Raw genomic sequence first — 14,146 nt, 5'->3', positions numbered from 1 at the left:
AGAAGTGTTTAAAAGAAATATATGAATAGGCATTATATGTATGACAAAAGTCCAGAATAAGAGGTGCATAGCAAAATAGACCATGGGAGGGGAGGGTGGAAATTGTACAACAATGAATTTTTTTTTTTTAATAAAAGAAATTGGACTGGGGAGGGGAAAGGGAGGAAGAGGAAGGAAAATGTGCAATAATGAATAAATGAAAATCCAACTTCTCTGTAAACTTTCATTTAAAATAACAGTTTTTAAAAAGTCAATTTCAAGTACTACGCTAAAGTACAATATTGTGAGTGATAGAGGTATTATCCATACACATACAAGGAAGACCTGTTAATACAACTATTATTCAGGTATACACTCCTACGCCTAGCACCAAAGAGAAGGAAATGGAAAATTTTTACCAAATCTTGCAGTCCAAAATTGAGCAAACATGCAATCATTATGCATTATTGGTAGCTGGTGACTGGAATGTAAAAGTTGGAAACAACGGAGAAAGAATAGTAGTCAGAAAGTATGGACTTGGTGACAGAAGTAAGGCTGGAAATAGAATGATCTAATTTATATTTTCAATCATTTATTCATTGCAAATACATTTTTTAAATAACACAAATGGTGACTTTACACATGGATCTCACCTGATGGACTACATAAGAATCAGACTGACTACATCTGTAGAAGGAATCATTGGAGAAGCTCAGTATCAGCAAGCAAAACCAGGTCAGAGGCAGACCGTGAGTCAGACTATGAATTACTCAGGTGCAATTTAAAACTGAGGCTGAATAAAATTAAAACAAGTCTACAAGAACCAAAATATTACCTTGAATCTATTCCATCTGGATTTCAAAATCATCTTGAGAATGGATTTGAACTACTGAACACCAACAATAGAAAATCAGATGAGTTGTGGGATAAAATCAATAATATTATCCATGAAGAGAGCAAAAGGTCAAGGACAGATGAGAAAGTAAAAACCATAATGGATGTCAGAAGTGACTCTAAAAATTGTGCTAGAGTGCAGAGAACCAAAGCAACAGGGGAAAAGACCTAAATAAAAGAGTTGAACAGATTTCAAAGAGCACCTCTGAGAAGACAAAGCAAAGTATTATAATGGAATGTGCAGAGAGCTGGTCCATATTTGTTCCTATTTCCAAGAAAGGTGATTCAACAGAATGTGGAAACTGTCAAACAGTACCATTAATATCACATGAAAGCAAAATATCACTGGAGATCATGGGAAAAAAAGTTATTAGAACAGTATATAGATAGGGAATTGCCAGAAGTTCAAGCAGGATTTAGAAGAGGCTGTGGCACCTGAGATATCATTGCTGATGTCAGATGGATTCTGACTAAAAGTAAAAAAGACCAGAATATCTATTGATGGTTTATTGACAATGCCAAGGTATTTGACTGTATGGATTGTAGTAAGTTATGTCTTAAATTTAAAAGAACGGGAATCTTAGAGCATTTAATTGTGCTTATGAGAAACCTATAGCTAGACCAAGAGGCTGTTGTGCAAACAGAGCAAGGGGACACTACATGGTTTAAAACTAAGAAAGGAATGTGTCAAGGTTGCATTCTCTCTTGATACGTATTCAACCTATGCTGAGCAAATTATTCAGGAAGCTGGACCCTATGAAGAATAATTTGGCATCAAGATCAGAAGACGATTTAACACTAACCTGCATTATGCAGATGACACAACCTTGCTTGCTGAAAGCAAGGAGGACTTTAAACACTTGTTGCAAAAGATCAAAGAATACAGCCTTCGCTATGGATTACATCTCAATGTCAAGAAAGTAAAAATTCTTACCACTGGACCAATAAGATATGACATCATGATAGATGAAGAAAAGACTGCAACTGTCAACTTCATCTTACTTGGATATACAATCAACATCGTTGGTACCAGCAGTCAAGAAATCAGGAGATATAATGCATTAGGAAGTTAAAGGATTGTGGTCTTCAATATGGATTAAAGCTCAACATTGGCAGCATCATGATAGATGGAGAGTGAAGGTGTTAACAATTTCAGCTTGCTCAGTTCCACAATCAACACTCTTGGCACAAGCAGTCAGGATATCAAGAAGAATTGCACTGGGAAAGTATGCTGTCAGAGACCTCTCCAAAGTGCTAAAGAGCAATGATGACCTGATACAGTCCATGGTCTTCACAGTTACTTGCTATGAATCAGAGAGCTGGACAATGACTAAGAGTGATAAAAGAACACTAAGGATGATAAAAGAACAATAGATACCTTTGAGCTGCGGTGTTGGAGAAGAGTACTGAACATCCCATGGACTGCCAAAAGAACATACAAATATGTCTTGGAGAAAGTGCAGTCAGAGTGTTCCTTGGAGTCATAGATGATAAAAGTTCACCTCACATACCTTGGGTATGTTGCTAGGAGAGGACACTCCTTGGAGAGGGACATCATGCTTGGAAAGGAAGAGGGTTGGCAAAGGAAAGGAAGACCCTCGACCAGGTGGATTGATACAGTCACTATTGTAAGGGGCTCTAGTGTGTCAGGAAGTGTAAGGATGGCATAGGACAGGACAGAGTTCAGATCTGTTGTTTATAGAGTTGCTATGCATTTTTCTTGATTCCATAGGACCTACAACAACAGGGAACTCTGGTGGCTTAGTGGTAAAGAATTGCACTATCAACACAAAAGTATGTAGTTCAAACTCACCAGCTGCTCTGAGGGACAATCTCCTCCTGTGTGATTTACTGCCTCTGAAAACCTGGTAGAGGGTCAGCTGAGTCAGTTCCAACTCAACAGTACACAACAACAACAACATACCTAGAAATAGAATTGCTGAGTCACATAATAACTATTCTGTTTGACCATTTGAGGAAAACTGTTTCCCAAAGATACTGCATCATTTTACATTCTCAGTAAAATTCCTTGCCTCAGGCTTCTGATTGGATTTGGCCAATGGAAGTCATTGGTGTTGATGAGAAGATCATATTTGTTGTTGTTTATTACCGAGTTGGAACGGACTCATTGCTGACCCTCGAGTAGGTTTTTAGAGGCAGCAAATCACACAGGAGGAGATCATTCATCTTCAGCAGAGCAGCTAGTGGATTTGAACCACATGCCTTTAGATCGTCAGGGTATTGTCCTCCATGCAGGACCGTCAGGAGCCAGGCACATGGTGCATCTGAAGGCCAGAACTCTTGTTGGGGACGCTCCTCAAGAGCTCTGTGTCTCTGACTCTTTAAGCTCAGAACAGAGATGGTCCCACCACCAACACCTTTAAGCACTGACAGCTCTGTGCCTCGTGGTTTCTCTTTGCTAAGCAGTCTTTGTTAAAGTATCCTCAATCTGAGTGTGCCACCAACTTCCTGCCAGACCCCTCACTGGGACAACAATTCTCTGAGTGATGGTGGTTGTTAGGTGTCATCAACTCAGCAACCATACTCAACACGTAGCAACCATATGTACAATGGAACAAATACCTGCCTGGTTTGCTCTCCCCAACATTCCACACAAATGAAATCAGGCAATCTGTGATCCTTAATGACTCTTAATGACTGGCTTCAATCCTCACAACCTCTGCTGTGCTTAATCCCAGTTCTGCAGTCCCTGGGTCAAGCAGCTCATTGAGGGTCTTTCTCTCATTTGCTAACTCTCTACCTTTTCAAGCAAGTCAGGGGCATAAAGCCATTTTTCAGGGACTGGCACATCCTGGTCACATGCCCAACTGTGTAAGAAAGTCTCATCATCCTGACTTCTAAAGAGCACTCTGCCTGGATTTATTAAAAAAATCTGTCTATCCTTTTGGTAGTTCATGGTCTATTCCATATTTTTTGGCAACATCACAGCCTGAAGTCATCACTTCTTTGGTCATTGCCCCACTTTCACATGCATACAAAGCAATTGAAAATACTCTCAGATCTCTTGTACACCAATGTTCATAGCATCATTATTCACCATCAAAAGAACATGGAAACTGCCCAAATGTCCAACAACAAACGAATGGATTGAGAAATTAGGGTACATTCACACAATAGAGTACTATTCAGCACGCAGGAGCAATAACTTTGTAAATTATTACCTAATTTGGGAGGGACTGGAGAGCATTATGCTGAGTGAAAGAACTCAGTTCCATAAGGATAAATATTGTATAATACCATTACTGTAGAATGAGTGTAAGGATCCACAGGGGGTGGGAGAGGGTGGAAGCAGAGGGATGTGGATGTGCAGGGGGAAGAGGGGATTAATCATTGGGTTGTACAATTTGATGGGTGGGAGGGTGAGGGAAATGGAAAGAATTTGTTCAAATTTGTGTTTAAAGTTTGTAAATAAACTAGTAGGAAAATTTAAAAAAATAAAGAAAAAGAAAATATTCTCAGATCTCTTTCATTGTGGTTGGGATAAAACTGACTCCTAGCTGACCCTTCAGTGGGTTTTCAGAAGCTGTAAACAGCACAGGAGGAGATTGTCCATTTTTCTTCCACGGAGCAGCTGGTAGATTTGAATCATCTGCAGGTGGGCTTGAACTGAATTACCTCTGAGGTGGTGGTGGTTGTTGTGTGACATTGAATTGGAACCGATCCATAGCTGACCCTCCAGCGGGAGTTTTCAGAGGCTATAAACCACATAGAAGGATATTGTCCATCTTTCTCCCATGGAGCAGCTGGTGGGTTCAAATCACCTCCTGGTGGATTTGAACTGAACTGCCTCTGCTGGTGCTGTTGTGTGCACTGTCGAATTGGAACCAGTCCTTAGCTGACCCTCCAGCAGGTTTTCTGAGGCAGTAAATTGCACGGGAGATTATCCATCTTTCGCTAGGTCGTTGTTATTTTTATGTGTTTTTTCTCAGTAGTCAGCCAAAATTATTACCTCTCTGGTACAAACATGGAAAAATTGAGGCAAGGGTGGATTCAATAACTCCCTAGAGGTTACAGAAGTAGTTAGAAGTAATCCAGGATTTAGGCCTCCTCAGTGTGGCTGCAGGATAGTTGAAACAAAAGAAGATGTAGAACTTGACTACAGATAAACATGGGGGTTCAGGACAAGTGAAGCTTACAAGAATTGGAGCTGGGTGATGACTGGGAGGCTGGAGAAGCCTCAGGAGAAGCCGCTGTGTGTGTGTGTGTGTGTGTGTGTGTGTGTGTGTGTGTGTACAGTGGAAGAAGGATAACAAGCCAAGTTGTAGTCCAAATGAAATAGCACAACACATTCTAAGGGGAGACACTGTTACACCCTGAGCCGGCCCTTCTTATCAGCTAAACCTGCACAGTCAGGGCTGAGCCTCATAGAGGCTGAGCGCCGCGGGGCAGAGATGTCCCAGCCTGTCCCAGGTCAGAGCCCTGCAGCTTTGCTGAGTTGGGAGGCCCAGGTGTGGCTGGTGTGACCAAAAGGATTTAATCAACTGGGAAAAGACTCCTGGGACATGCCTTTCTTTGGGATGTTACCTGGGAGCACAGGCATAAAAACAGAGGTCAGGCAGGATGAGAGAGGAGGACGGACAGAGCACAGCAGCTGGGAACCTGGAAGGAGAGGAGAAGCAGGACTGAGGAGATGTTCTGCTCCCTGCTCAGTGGACTGGCTTTACTGATCACGTCCTTCCTGCTCCTGAAACTCAGTGCCTTCTACTGGGAAAGGAGCCTCCTCCCTCCGGGCCCTTTCCCCTTCCCCATCCTTGGAAACCTGTGTCAGCTGAGCTTTAAGCTGCACCCAGACACTCTGCTCAAGGTAGGGATCTCTCTTCTAGTTCAAGGAGTGGGCAGATTAGCCCTCTGAGACTCCCCTTCTCTCAGCCCAGGGATACCCAGAACAGAAGGAGGGAAGTGGGGCAGTGCAAAACACCACCAAATTCCCTACTTCTGATTCGAGCTCATGGTGACCCCACAGAGCAGAGCTGCTTGCTCCATGGGATTTTCTTGGCTGAGATCTTTATAGAAGGGGTCCTGTTAGCCCAGTGCTCAAGATCTAAGCTCTTAAAAGAAAGACAGGTCAGAAGTTTGAACTAGGACTACAAATCTGCTGAGAATTTGCATTTCTACACCAGATATAAGAAGAGGTGGTCTAGTGAGTAAGCATTTCCACTGTTAACCCAAAGGCAGGTTGTTCAAATCCACCAGCTGCTCCAAAGGAGAAAGATGGATGGACAATCTTCTCCTGTACTATTTACAAGCTTTGTAAATCCACTGGAGGGTCAGCTATGGGCCAGTTCTGACTTGTAGACACACAACAAAAACACAGTTTAACAAGATGTCCTAGTGATTTTTGCTAAACTGTAGAATCTGATTTAGCATATCTGGATAGGAAAGCAAATTATCAACAGGGAGTGGAACTGCAAGAAATCTGTTCAAGGCCCTGAAAGGAAGGATTCGTTTTTGTTTTTTCTGAAAATCACTTGGGATAGTAGTTGAGAAGACAGAAGAGGGACCTCCCCAAAATGCACTCAAGCAAGAATCAATGGACAACGTTCTTATGGCCTGAGCTATACTGTTGGATAGGCCAGCTGTTGTGTATTATGTACCAGTAGTAGTGGGACCTGAGAGTATTAATCTTTTATAGTTTCTATTAAACTTGTGAACCAAAAAAAAAGAATCAATGCACTGAGTCCCCTTCTAGGGTAAGTGGGTTTCTGATGTGTTGAGTAGGGTTTGAATCCTTGAGCCAGATTAGAATTGCTGTTTGAGAACAATGGAGGGTAGGAAACACTGTCCTTTGTCCAACATTCTTGGGCTCAAAAAGTCTTTGCCTCTGTTCCTCGAAAGAACTCTAAAGGGGGGGATATCATGTGAATAAGGAAACTTTATTTTCTCTTGAAGCAAGTAGAAACTGGCATTTTTTTTAAGTGCCATCTCAAAACAGGGAAGTTTTTGATGAAATATTTGTAGACTAGATTAAGGGTGAAAGGAAAGCATTATATTAATTTTGTAGTTTCAGGAGGAAAGTGTCATTCTTTTTAGAAAACATGACAAATTATGCAAATCCAGGGGCATGAGCAGCTGGTCTTCAGGATGAAATCTCTCTGGGTTCAGTGAACTGAAGATTTCTTTGTCATTGTTGCTTCCTCTTCTAGCTTCAATATCTCTGACGGTGTGGTCTGTAGGAGTTGAACTGAAAATTCAGAGAGAGGCTTGAGGTTTTCAGATCACATGTTCTCAGTGTTTTAAGTTCTAAAGCAGAATTAGACCTGTCTTACACTCACCTCTCTTCTCAACTTTGTTGTTGTTGTGTACCATCAAGTCACAACCGACCCATAGCTGACCCTTAGGTGGGTTTTCAGAGGCAGTTAATCACATGGGAGGAGATTGTTCATCCTTCTACCGAGGAGCATCTGGTGGCCTCGAACCACGCGCCTTCAGTATTACAGTGAAGCTTCTTGCCCTAGGCCGCCAGAGCTCCCTTTCTCAACATTAGTGCTGAATAACTTGATATTTTTTTAATAGCCAGTGAAAGATACCACATTACTGTCATTTCCATGTTCCTCATGCTGCACTCAGAGTCGAAGACCTGGGCTTGAGGTCCTGGTCTTTTGTTAACTTTTTACTTCCATTTTCTATTCCATAAGGAAGGCGGCCTGGTGACATAGTAGGTTAAGTGTTGGTCTACTAACCAAAAGGTTGGAATTGTTCAGGAGAAGAACAATAATGCAGTGTAAGGTAAGTGGTTCAAATCCACTAGCTACTGCATAGGAGAATGGGCAATCTTGTCCTGTGTGATTTACTGCCTCTGAAAACTTGCTGGAGGGTCAGCTATAGGTCTGTTCCAATTTGACAACAAACAACAATAATTCCCATTAATATTTACAGCCTGGGAAACCTGCTGAAGAGTCACCATGAATTGAAATCAGCCTGACAGCAGTGAGTTTGCCAACCCAAAGGCACTTAGTTCAAATTCACCAGTTGGTCTTTAAGAGAAAGATGGGGAGCTCCCTCTCATGTGATTTGCTGACTCTTAAAACCCACTAGAGGGTCATATATGTGTCAGTTCTGATTCTACAGCACATAACATCACCACTGCGTCACAGAAAGGCAATAAGGACATGCACCCTGCTTGCTTATATTGATAACAGACCAAAGTAACTTGTTAAGGCCGTTCTAGACACGCCCTCAAGCAACTGTTGTTATTATAATCCATCTGTAAAATGGGTACAACATAACCACCACCAGTACCTTGGAGTCCAAATGAAACACCCTGACTATTGTCTGTGCACAGGAAGCCTGTGATCCAGTGTGAACTGACTTTGGCTTGTGTGAGAAATGAGGAATTCAGGGCAGGGCCATCCCTGGGGTAAGCTTTCGGAGCACTGAGTCCTTGGCTCTCTTTGCAGCTGGCGCAGGCTCATGGCAGCGTGTTCACCGTGTGGGTGGGGCCGATACCTGTCGTGGTGCTGAGTGGCTTCCAGGCAGTGAAGGCAGCGCTGGTCTCCAACTCGGAGCAGTTCTCCGGCCGGCCCCTCACTCCCCTCTTCCGGGACCTGTTTGGAGAAAGAGGCAAGGTGGCCCTTCCTGCTGGGTATTCAAAGGTGACTCTAGGCTAGCTCTGGACTGTTAACAGAGAGGGAGGATCAGGTGGTGAGGAGTGCTGAGAAATGAACCAGCTCTGGGGATCCCAAAGTCCAGTCCAATGCCCAGCTCAGCTCCTTGCCATGTCTGTGACCTTGAGTAAGCCAGCTTCCCTCAGCTCTGACGTGCTCCTGTTAGAGGAGGAGAGAGATCCCTCTCCCTTCCCTCTGATGGGAGGAGAGGAATGAGCTCAGGGACCTAAGGGTGACCAGCACAGGGCCTGTCCTCCCAGCCTCCTTCCTCCCAGCTTCCTTTCTCCCCTCCTCTAACTCTCAGGGGCTCTTAAAGGCAAGTTCAAGCCAGCAGGCTAATGGGTTAAGGAAGGCATAACTGAGCCCGTACTGAGGGACACGACACTCACTTCTCCCTCAAATACATCTCACCAGCCAGCCAGTCAGCACCCTTGAGTCAGCCTTCCAGACCTGAGTGAAAACCTGGCGACTCTGGCCTGGGAGACTGGGAGGGTAGCTCACTGTCCTGTCTGGGCTCAGGGGTCATCTGCAGCAACGGATACATGTGGCGGCAGCAGAGACGGTTTTGCCTGGCAACGCTTCGGGACCTGGGCCTGGGCAAGATGGCGCTGGAGCTGCGATTACAGGAAGAGGCAGCAGAGCTGGCCAAGGCCTTCCACCAGGAACAGGGTGAGGAGCAGGTTTGGAGGGGTATATGTGTGTGTGTGTGTGTGTGTGTGTGTGTGTGTGTGTGTGTGTACATTAAAAGTGGCTTTTGTTTGTATATTAAAAGGGTTTTCTACAGGGTGTCTGGACACAGATGGGGACCCCCAAGCCCCTGGGTGCCTAGAAGGCCTCTCGTCCACTGCCCAGGATGTGTCCTTCCCCCAGCACCCCAGGTTTTCATCCTTCCATCTCTTTGCACATGTTCTTCTCCTTTCCAAAACACCCAAACCCTTCCCTCTGCTCCTTCCTGCACACCTAGACCAGGGCGCCTGCCTAAAATCCTGAAACCCAGCCACTGCTAGTCCCACCACACCTTGCTCCAAGCTCAGATGCTTTTGTTTAACATATATGGAGTCAGAACCAATTCCAAGCTGACCCTCTGGCAAGTTTTCAGAGGCAGTAAACCGCACCGGTGAGAGAACGCCCTTAGCTGGTCGACTGGAACTACATGCCTTTGGTAGACAATGGCGTTCCTTACCACAGGATAAGACAGGGTGAACATCTGTTGTTCATAAGGTCACTAAGAGTCATATTTGACTCAAGGGCACCTAACAACAACCACAAGCCGCCAGAGCTCTGATGTATGATGTTGCTTAGACGATGGTCTGTCTTCCACACCTTTCTCTCTGCAAGCCCAGCACCTGACGTAGAGCCTGGCTCATAGAGGGCACTCAGTAAACATCTCAGTAAACATGTTGAATGCGTGAATGAAGGATTAGAATGAGTAAATGAGTGAAGGCATGCAAAATTGTCTGAGCGCTCAGACAACTCACCTCCAGTTTGGATTCTCTCCTCAGGTAGACCCTTCGACCCTCAGGCGCTCATTGTCAGGTCCACAGCCAGGGTCATCGGGGCCCTCGTGTTTGGCCAGCTCTTCCCCTCAGAGGATCCGTTCTTCCAAAAACTGACTGAAGCCATCAACTTTGGCCTGGCCTTTGTTGGCACTACTTGGCGCCGGGTAAGCTGGCACTGATGGAGCTTTGGTAACATGATGGTTAAGCATTCAGCTACCAACTGAGAAGCCAGTGGTTCAAAACGCAATGGCTGCTCCAAGGAGAAAGATGTCCATCTGTTTCAGTAAATGTTAAACTCTCTGCTGTCCTGTTCTGAGTCTTAGTAGCTCCTTATCAGATTTCCAAGGCTGTGAGCTATAAAGGGAGGAGACAGGCAGCCTTTCAGCCACTGGCGGAATTGGACTTCTGAAGACAGACGGCCTCTACTCACTGTGGACCACACCCCCAGAGCTTCCTCAGTGACGATTACAGCCTTGGAAACCCAATGGGGCAGGACTGACTTGCTGGCAATAAGCCTGGAGAGGGACATCATGCTTGGGAGGGTGGAGGGACAGCGCAGGAGGGGAAGGCCCTCTATGAGGTGGATTGATTCAATGACTGGGGTAACCGGGATGGGTGTGCCAGAGACGATGTGATTGGCACAGGATAGAGCAGGGTTTAGGGCTGTTGTACATAGGATCGCTATGAGTCACAAACGACTCGACAGCACATAACAACAACAACAACAATTAACATCATGCTTGGCAAGGTGGGGGACAGCAAAGGAAAGGAAAACTCTTAACTAGATAGGTTGACAAAGTGACTACAGCAGTAGGCTTGAGTGTGTCGGAGATTGTGAGGATAGCACAGGACAACACAGGCTTCAGATTAGTTGTTCACTGGGTCACTGTGAGTCATACTCGACTCAATGGCACCTAACAGCAATTGGCACTGTGACAGTTTTGTACAGAAGTCTTGTCTTCCATGAGGAAACCCAGGTTGGATTTCTGGTCAACACACTTCATATACTCATCCATCAGTGAAGCCATGTGTACTGCTTTGAGGCTAAACTAGTTTCAACAGGTCTTCCAGACTAAGATGGACCAGAAAGAAAGGCCTGCAATCTACTTTAAAATTTCAGCCAATGAAAACCCGAGGGGTCTGGGAACATCAAGACCCACTGGCATAACATAGTCCACAGAGTCAACAGTCTACATCCTACTTTGATGAGTAGCACCTTAAATCTTCAAAGCTTTCTAGCAGCCACCTCTTAGTCTATCCATGTCTGGAACAAAGAAGAGGAAAGAAAAGCAAAAATGTATAGAAAGAATGAAGCCAAAAGAGTCATGGATCATATGAGACCCAACTTCCATGACCCTGAGAACTGAAGGACAAGATGATGCCCTGCTACCACTGCAGTCACTCTAAGAGTGGAAGATCCTGGTTAGAATGTGGGAAACTGTGGAACAAAGCTCAATAACATGGGAAAAGGTCAGGCTTACGTATGACACAATAGAGACTAGTAGAACCCAGGAGACTCTGGTCCTTAGTCACTTTTTGAACCTAGGACAAAACTCACTCCCGGTGGCTCAACCTTCAGCCAAACGATAGACAATATTATCTTAGAATAACTAAGCAGATAGGGTCAAAAGATAAAACCTAGATGGTAGAGAAGGGAAAAGAGAAAGATTAATGGAAAAGAGGAAGTAAGAAAAGAGTAATTGCTTTGTGGGCATTGTAATTAATGTTGTAAAACAAAATATGTATGACTGGTTGAATAGAAAGCCAATTTACTTTGCCAATGTTCACTCAAATCACAATAAAATAAATACAGAAAATGGGGAAAAATATGCAGGAAAACCTACCAAAACAAAAACTATAGGGATCCCAACAACTTGATCCACACTGACTATGGATGACACAGGATAAGACAGCATTTTATGCTGCTGTGTGTGAGGTCACTGGGGTCAGGGACCAACTCAAAATCACCCCATGACAAATTGGCACTTTGGGGAGTCAGGCATGCTGGCTATTGGGCATATGCATCCCAGAGCAGACAGGATGAGAAGTTGACACAAGGGAGACCCACAGGGCCTGCGTCTCTACAACTCAGGAAGCCTTTGCCCAGCAACCTGACCATTTTAAAGCATCAGCCTTCCCTTGTTGTAATTCAACGTGACCAAATGAGAAAGGATTAAAGGGAGGTTTACAACCTCATAAACATAGCTCTCTGGACTGCAACATCCTCGCTGGATCCTAGGAATCATTCTCTGCTGCTGCTCCTAAATGTCTCTATAGATTATTTTGGGAGTCTCCAGGATCTTCTACTCTGGTCTCTTATGGAGTGATAAGCACTGGTAGCTGGGTCTCCTCTTCTAGTCTCAGAGTCATAGAAATTGAGGTTCATACAGTCCACAGGTCCTTTGGCTTATTTCTAGATATCTTTGGTTTTCTTTCCTCTTCTTTGTTCCAGACAGGAATGGATCAAGAGTTGCACCTTAGACAGAGACTTGAAAACTTTCAAGACGAGAGGTACCCCTGGAGTCCCCATCTTTGAGGTCCAGCACACTTTAGAACACATCTCCCAACCTCCATGAAGTTCTTGATGCCTGACTCAGGGGCAGGTGTTTGAGTAAGCCCTGGGTGGGCCTCTCTTCCACGCAGCTCTACGACATGTTCCCCTGGGCCCTCCGCCACCTCCCGGGACCCCACCAGGAGATATTTAGGCACCTGGAGGCTGTGAGGGACTTCATCCGCCAGGAGATCAGCAGTCACAAGCTCAGGCCACGTGAGGCCCCCAAGGACTTCATCAGCTGCTACCTGGTCCAGATCATCAAGGTGAGTCTAGAGGGAGGGAGAGGCTGCTCTCCCAGGCTTTACCTCCTTTCTAGGCCCTGGCCTCCGTTCCCCATCTTCAACCCCACACCTACAAGCTCTCAGAGCACCCTAAAGCACCAATCATTTTGGATTTTCCATGATATCTTTTGCCTAAGTCAGAAGTAGCTTCTAAAGACATGTTGTTCAAATAACTAAATAGCATCAGCTCAAAATTTTGTCCTAGTTTGTGTCATCCTCACAATCTCCACTGCACTCAGGTTCACGGCTGCAGTCATTGTGTCAATCCGTCTCATTGAGGGTCCTCCTCTCTTTTGCTGACCTACTTTTCTAAGCATGATGCCTCTTCCCAAGGTTTGTGCCTCCTGGCAATACGACCAAGGTATGTGTGGTAGTTTCACTTCTTTGCCTCTAGAAGCACCCTGGTTGCACTTTGCACCTGCTTTCCCCAAGACAGAGTTGTTTGTTCTTTCTGCAGTCCACGGGATGTTCAATACTCTTTGCCAGAACCACAGTTCAAAGGCCTAATTCTTCAGTCTTCTTTATACATGATCCAAATTTTACATGCTTCTAAGCAACTTAAAACATGACAGCCTGAGTCAGGCACATCATAGTCATTTAAACTGGCATCCTTCCCCTTTAACACTTTAAAGAGGTATTTTACATCAGATTTGCCTAAGGTGACACGCCTTTTGATTTATATTGACTATTGCTTCTATGAGTGATGATTGTAGATTCAAGTGAAATAAAATCAATGGCAATTTCAATCTTTTCTCCTTCTATCTTGACATTGTTGTTTCCTGAAATAACAACAGAATGTCAAGAACTACAGCCTTCAATAAGGACTGAAGCTCAACATCAAGAAAACAAAGATTCTCATCACTGGGCCTATTGACAGAATCATGAGAGATGATGAAGAGTTTGAGATTGTTAATACCTTTAGTTTGCTTGACCCCACAATCAACACTCTTGGTACCAGCAGCCAGGAAGTGAAAAGACAGATTGCATTGAGAAAGTCTGCTGTCAGAGACCTCTCCAAAGTACTGAAGAACAATGATGTCACTCTGGAGACTAAGGTGCACCTCATCCAGGCCACGTCTTGGCAATTTCTTACTATACATCAAAAATCTGGACAATGACTAGGGATGATAGGAAGAGAATTGATGCCTTTGAGCTGTGGTGCTGGAGAAGAGTATTAAAAATACCATGGAGAAGATAAAATAGATGAATGGGATCTTCTAAGAATCAAATCCCTATGCACATCCAAAAACTTCTCCAACAGGGTAAAAAGGGAAGCCACAGACTGGGAAAAAGTATTTGGTAATGACATATCAG

General features: G+C 44.4%; 1 pseudogene; it reads left to right on the top strand.

Moving 5' to 3' along the window:
- The window catches only part of LOC102872252, a 49,060-nt pseudogene that overhangs the window by 17,457 nt on the left and 17,457 nt on the right, over positions 1-14,146 (top strand).

The sequence above is a fragment of the Elephantulus edwardii genome, unplaced genomic scaffold, assembly GCF_000299155.1.
Source record: "Elephantulus edwardii isolate Elephantulus edwardi_28Jun2011 unplaced genomic scaffold, EleEdw1.0 scaffold00031, whole genome shotgun sequence".
NCBI classification, from domain to species: Eukaryota; Metazoa; Chordata; class Mammalia; order Macroscelidea; family Macroscelididae; genus Elephantulus; species Elephantulus edwardii.
This window is presented reverse-complemented; position numbering and strand designations above follow the sequence as displayed.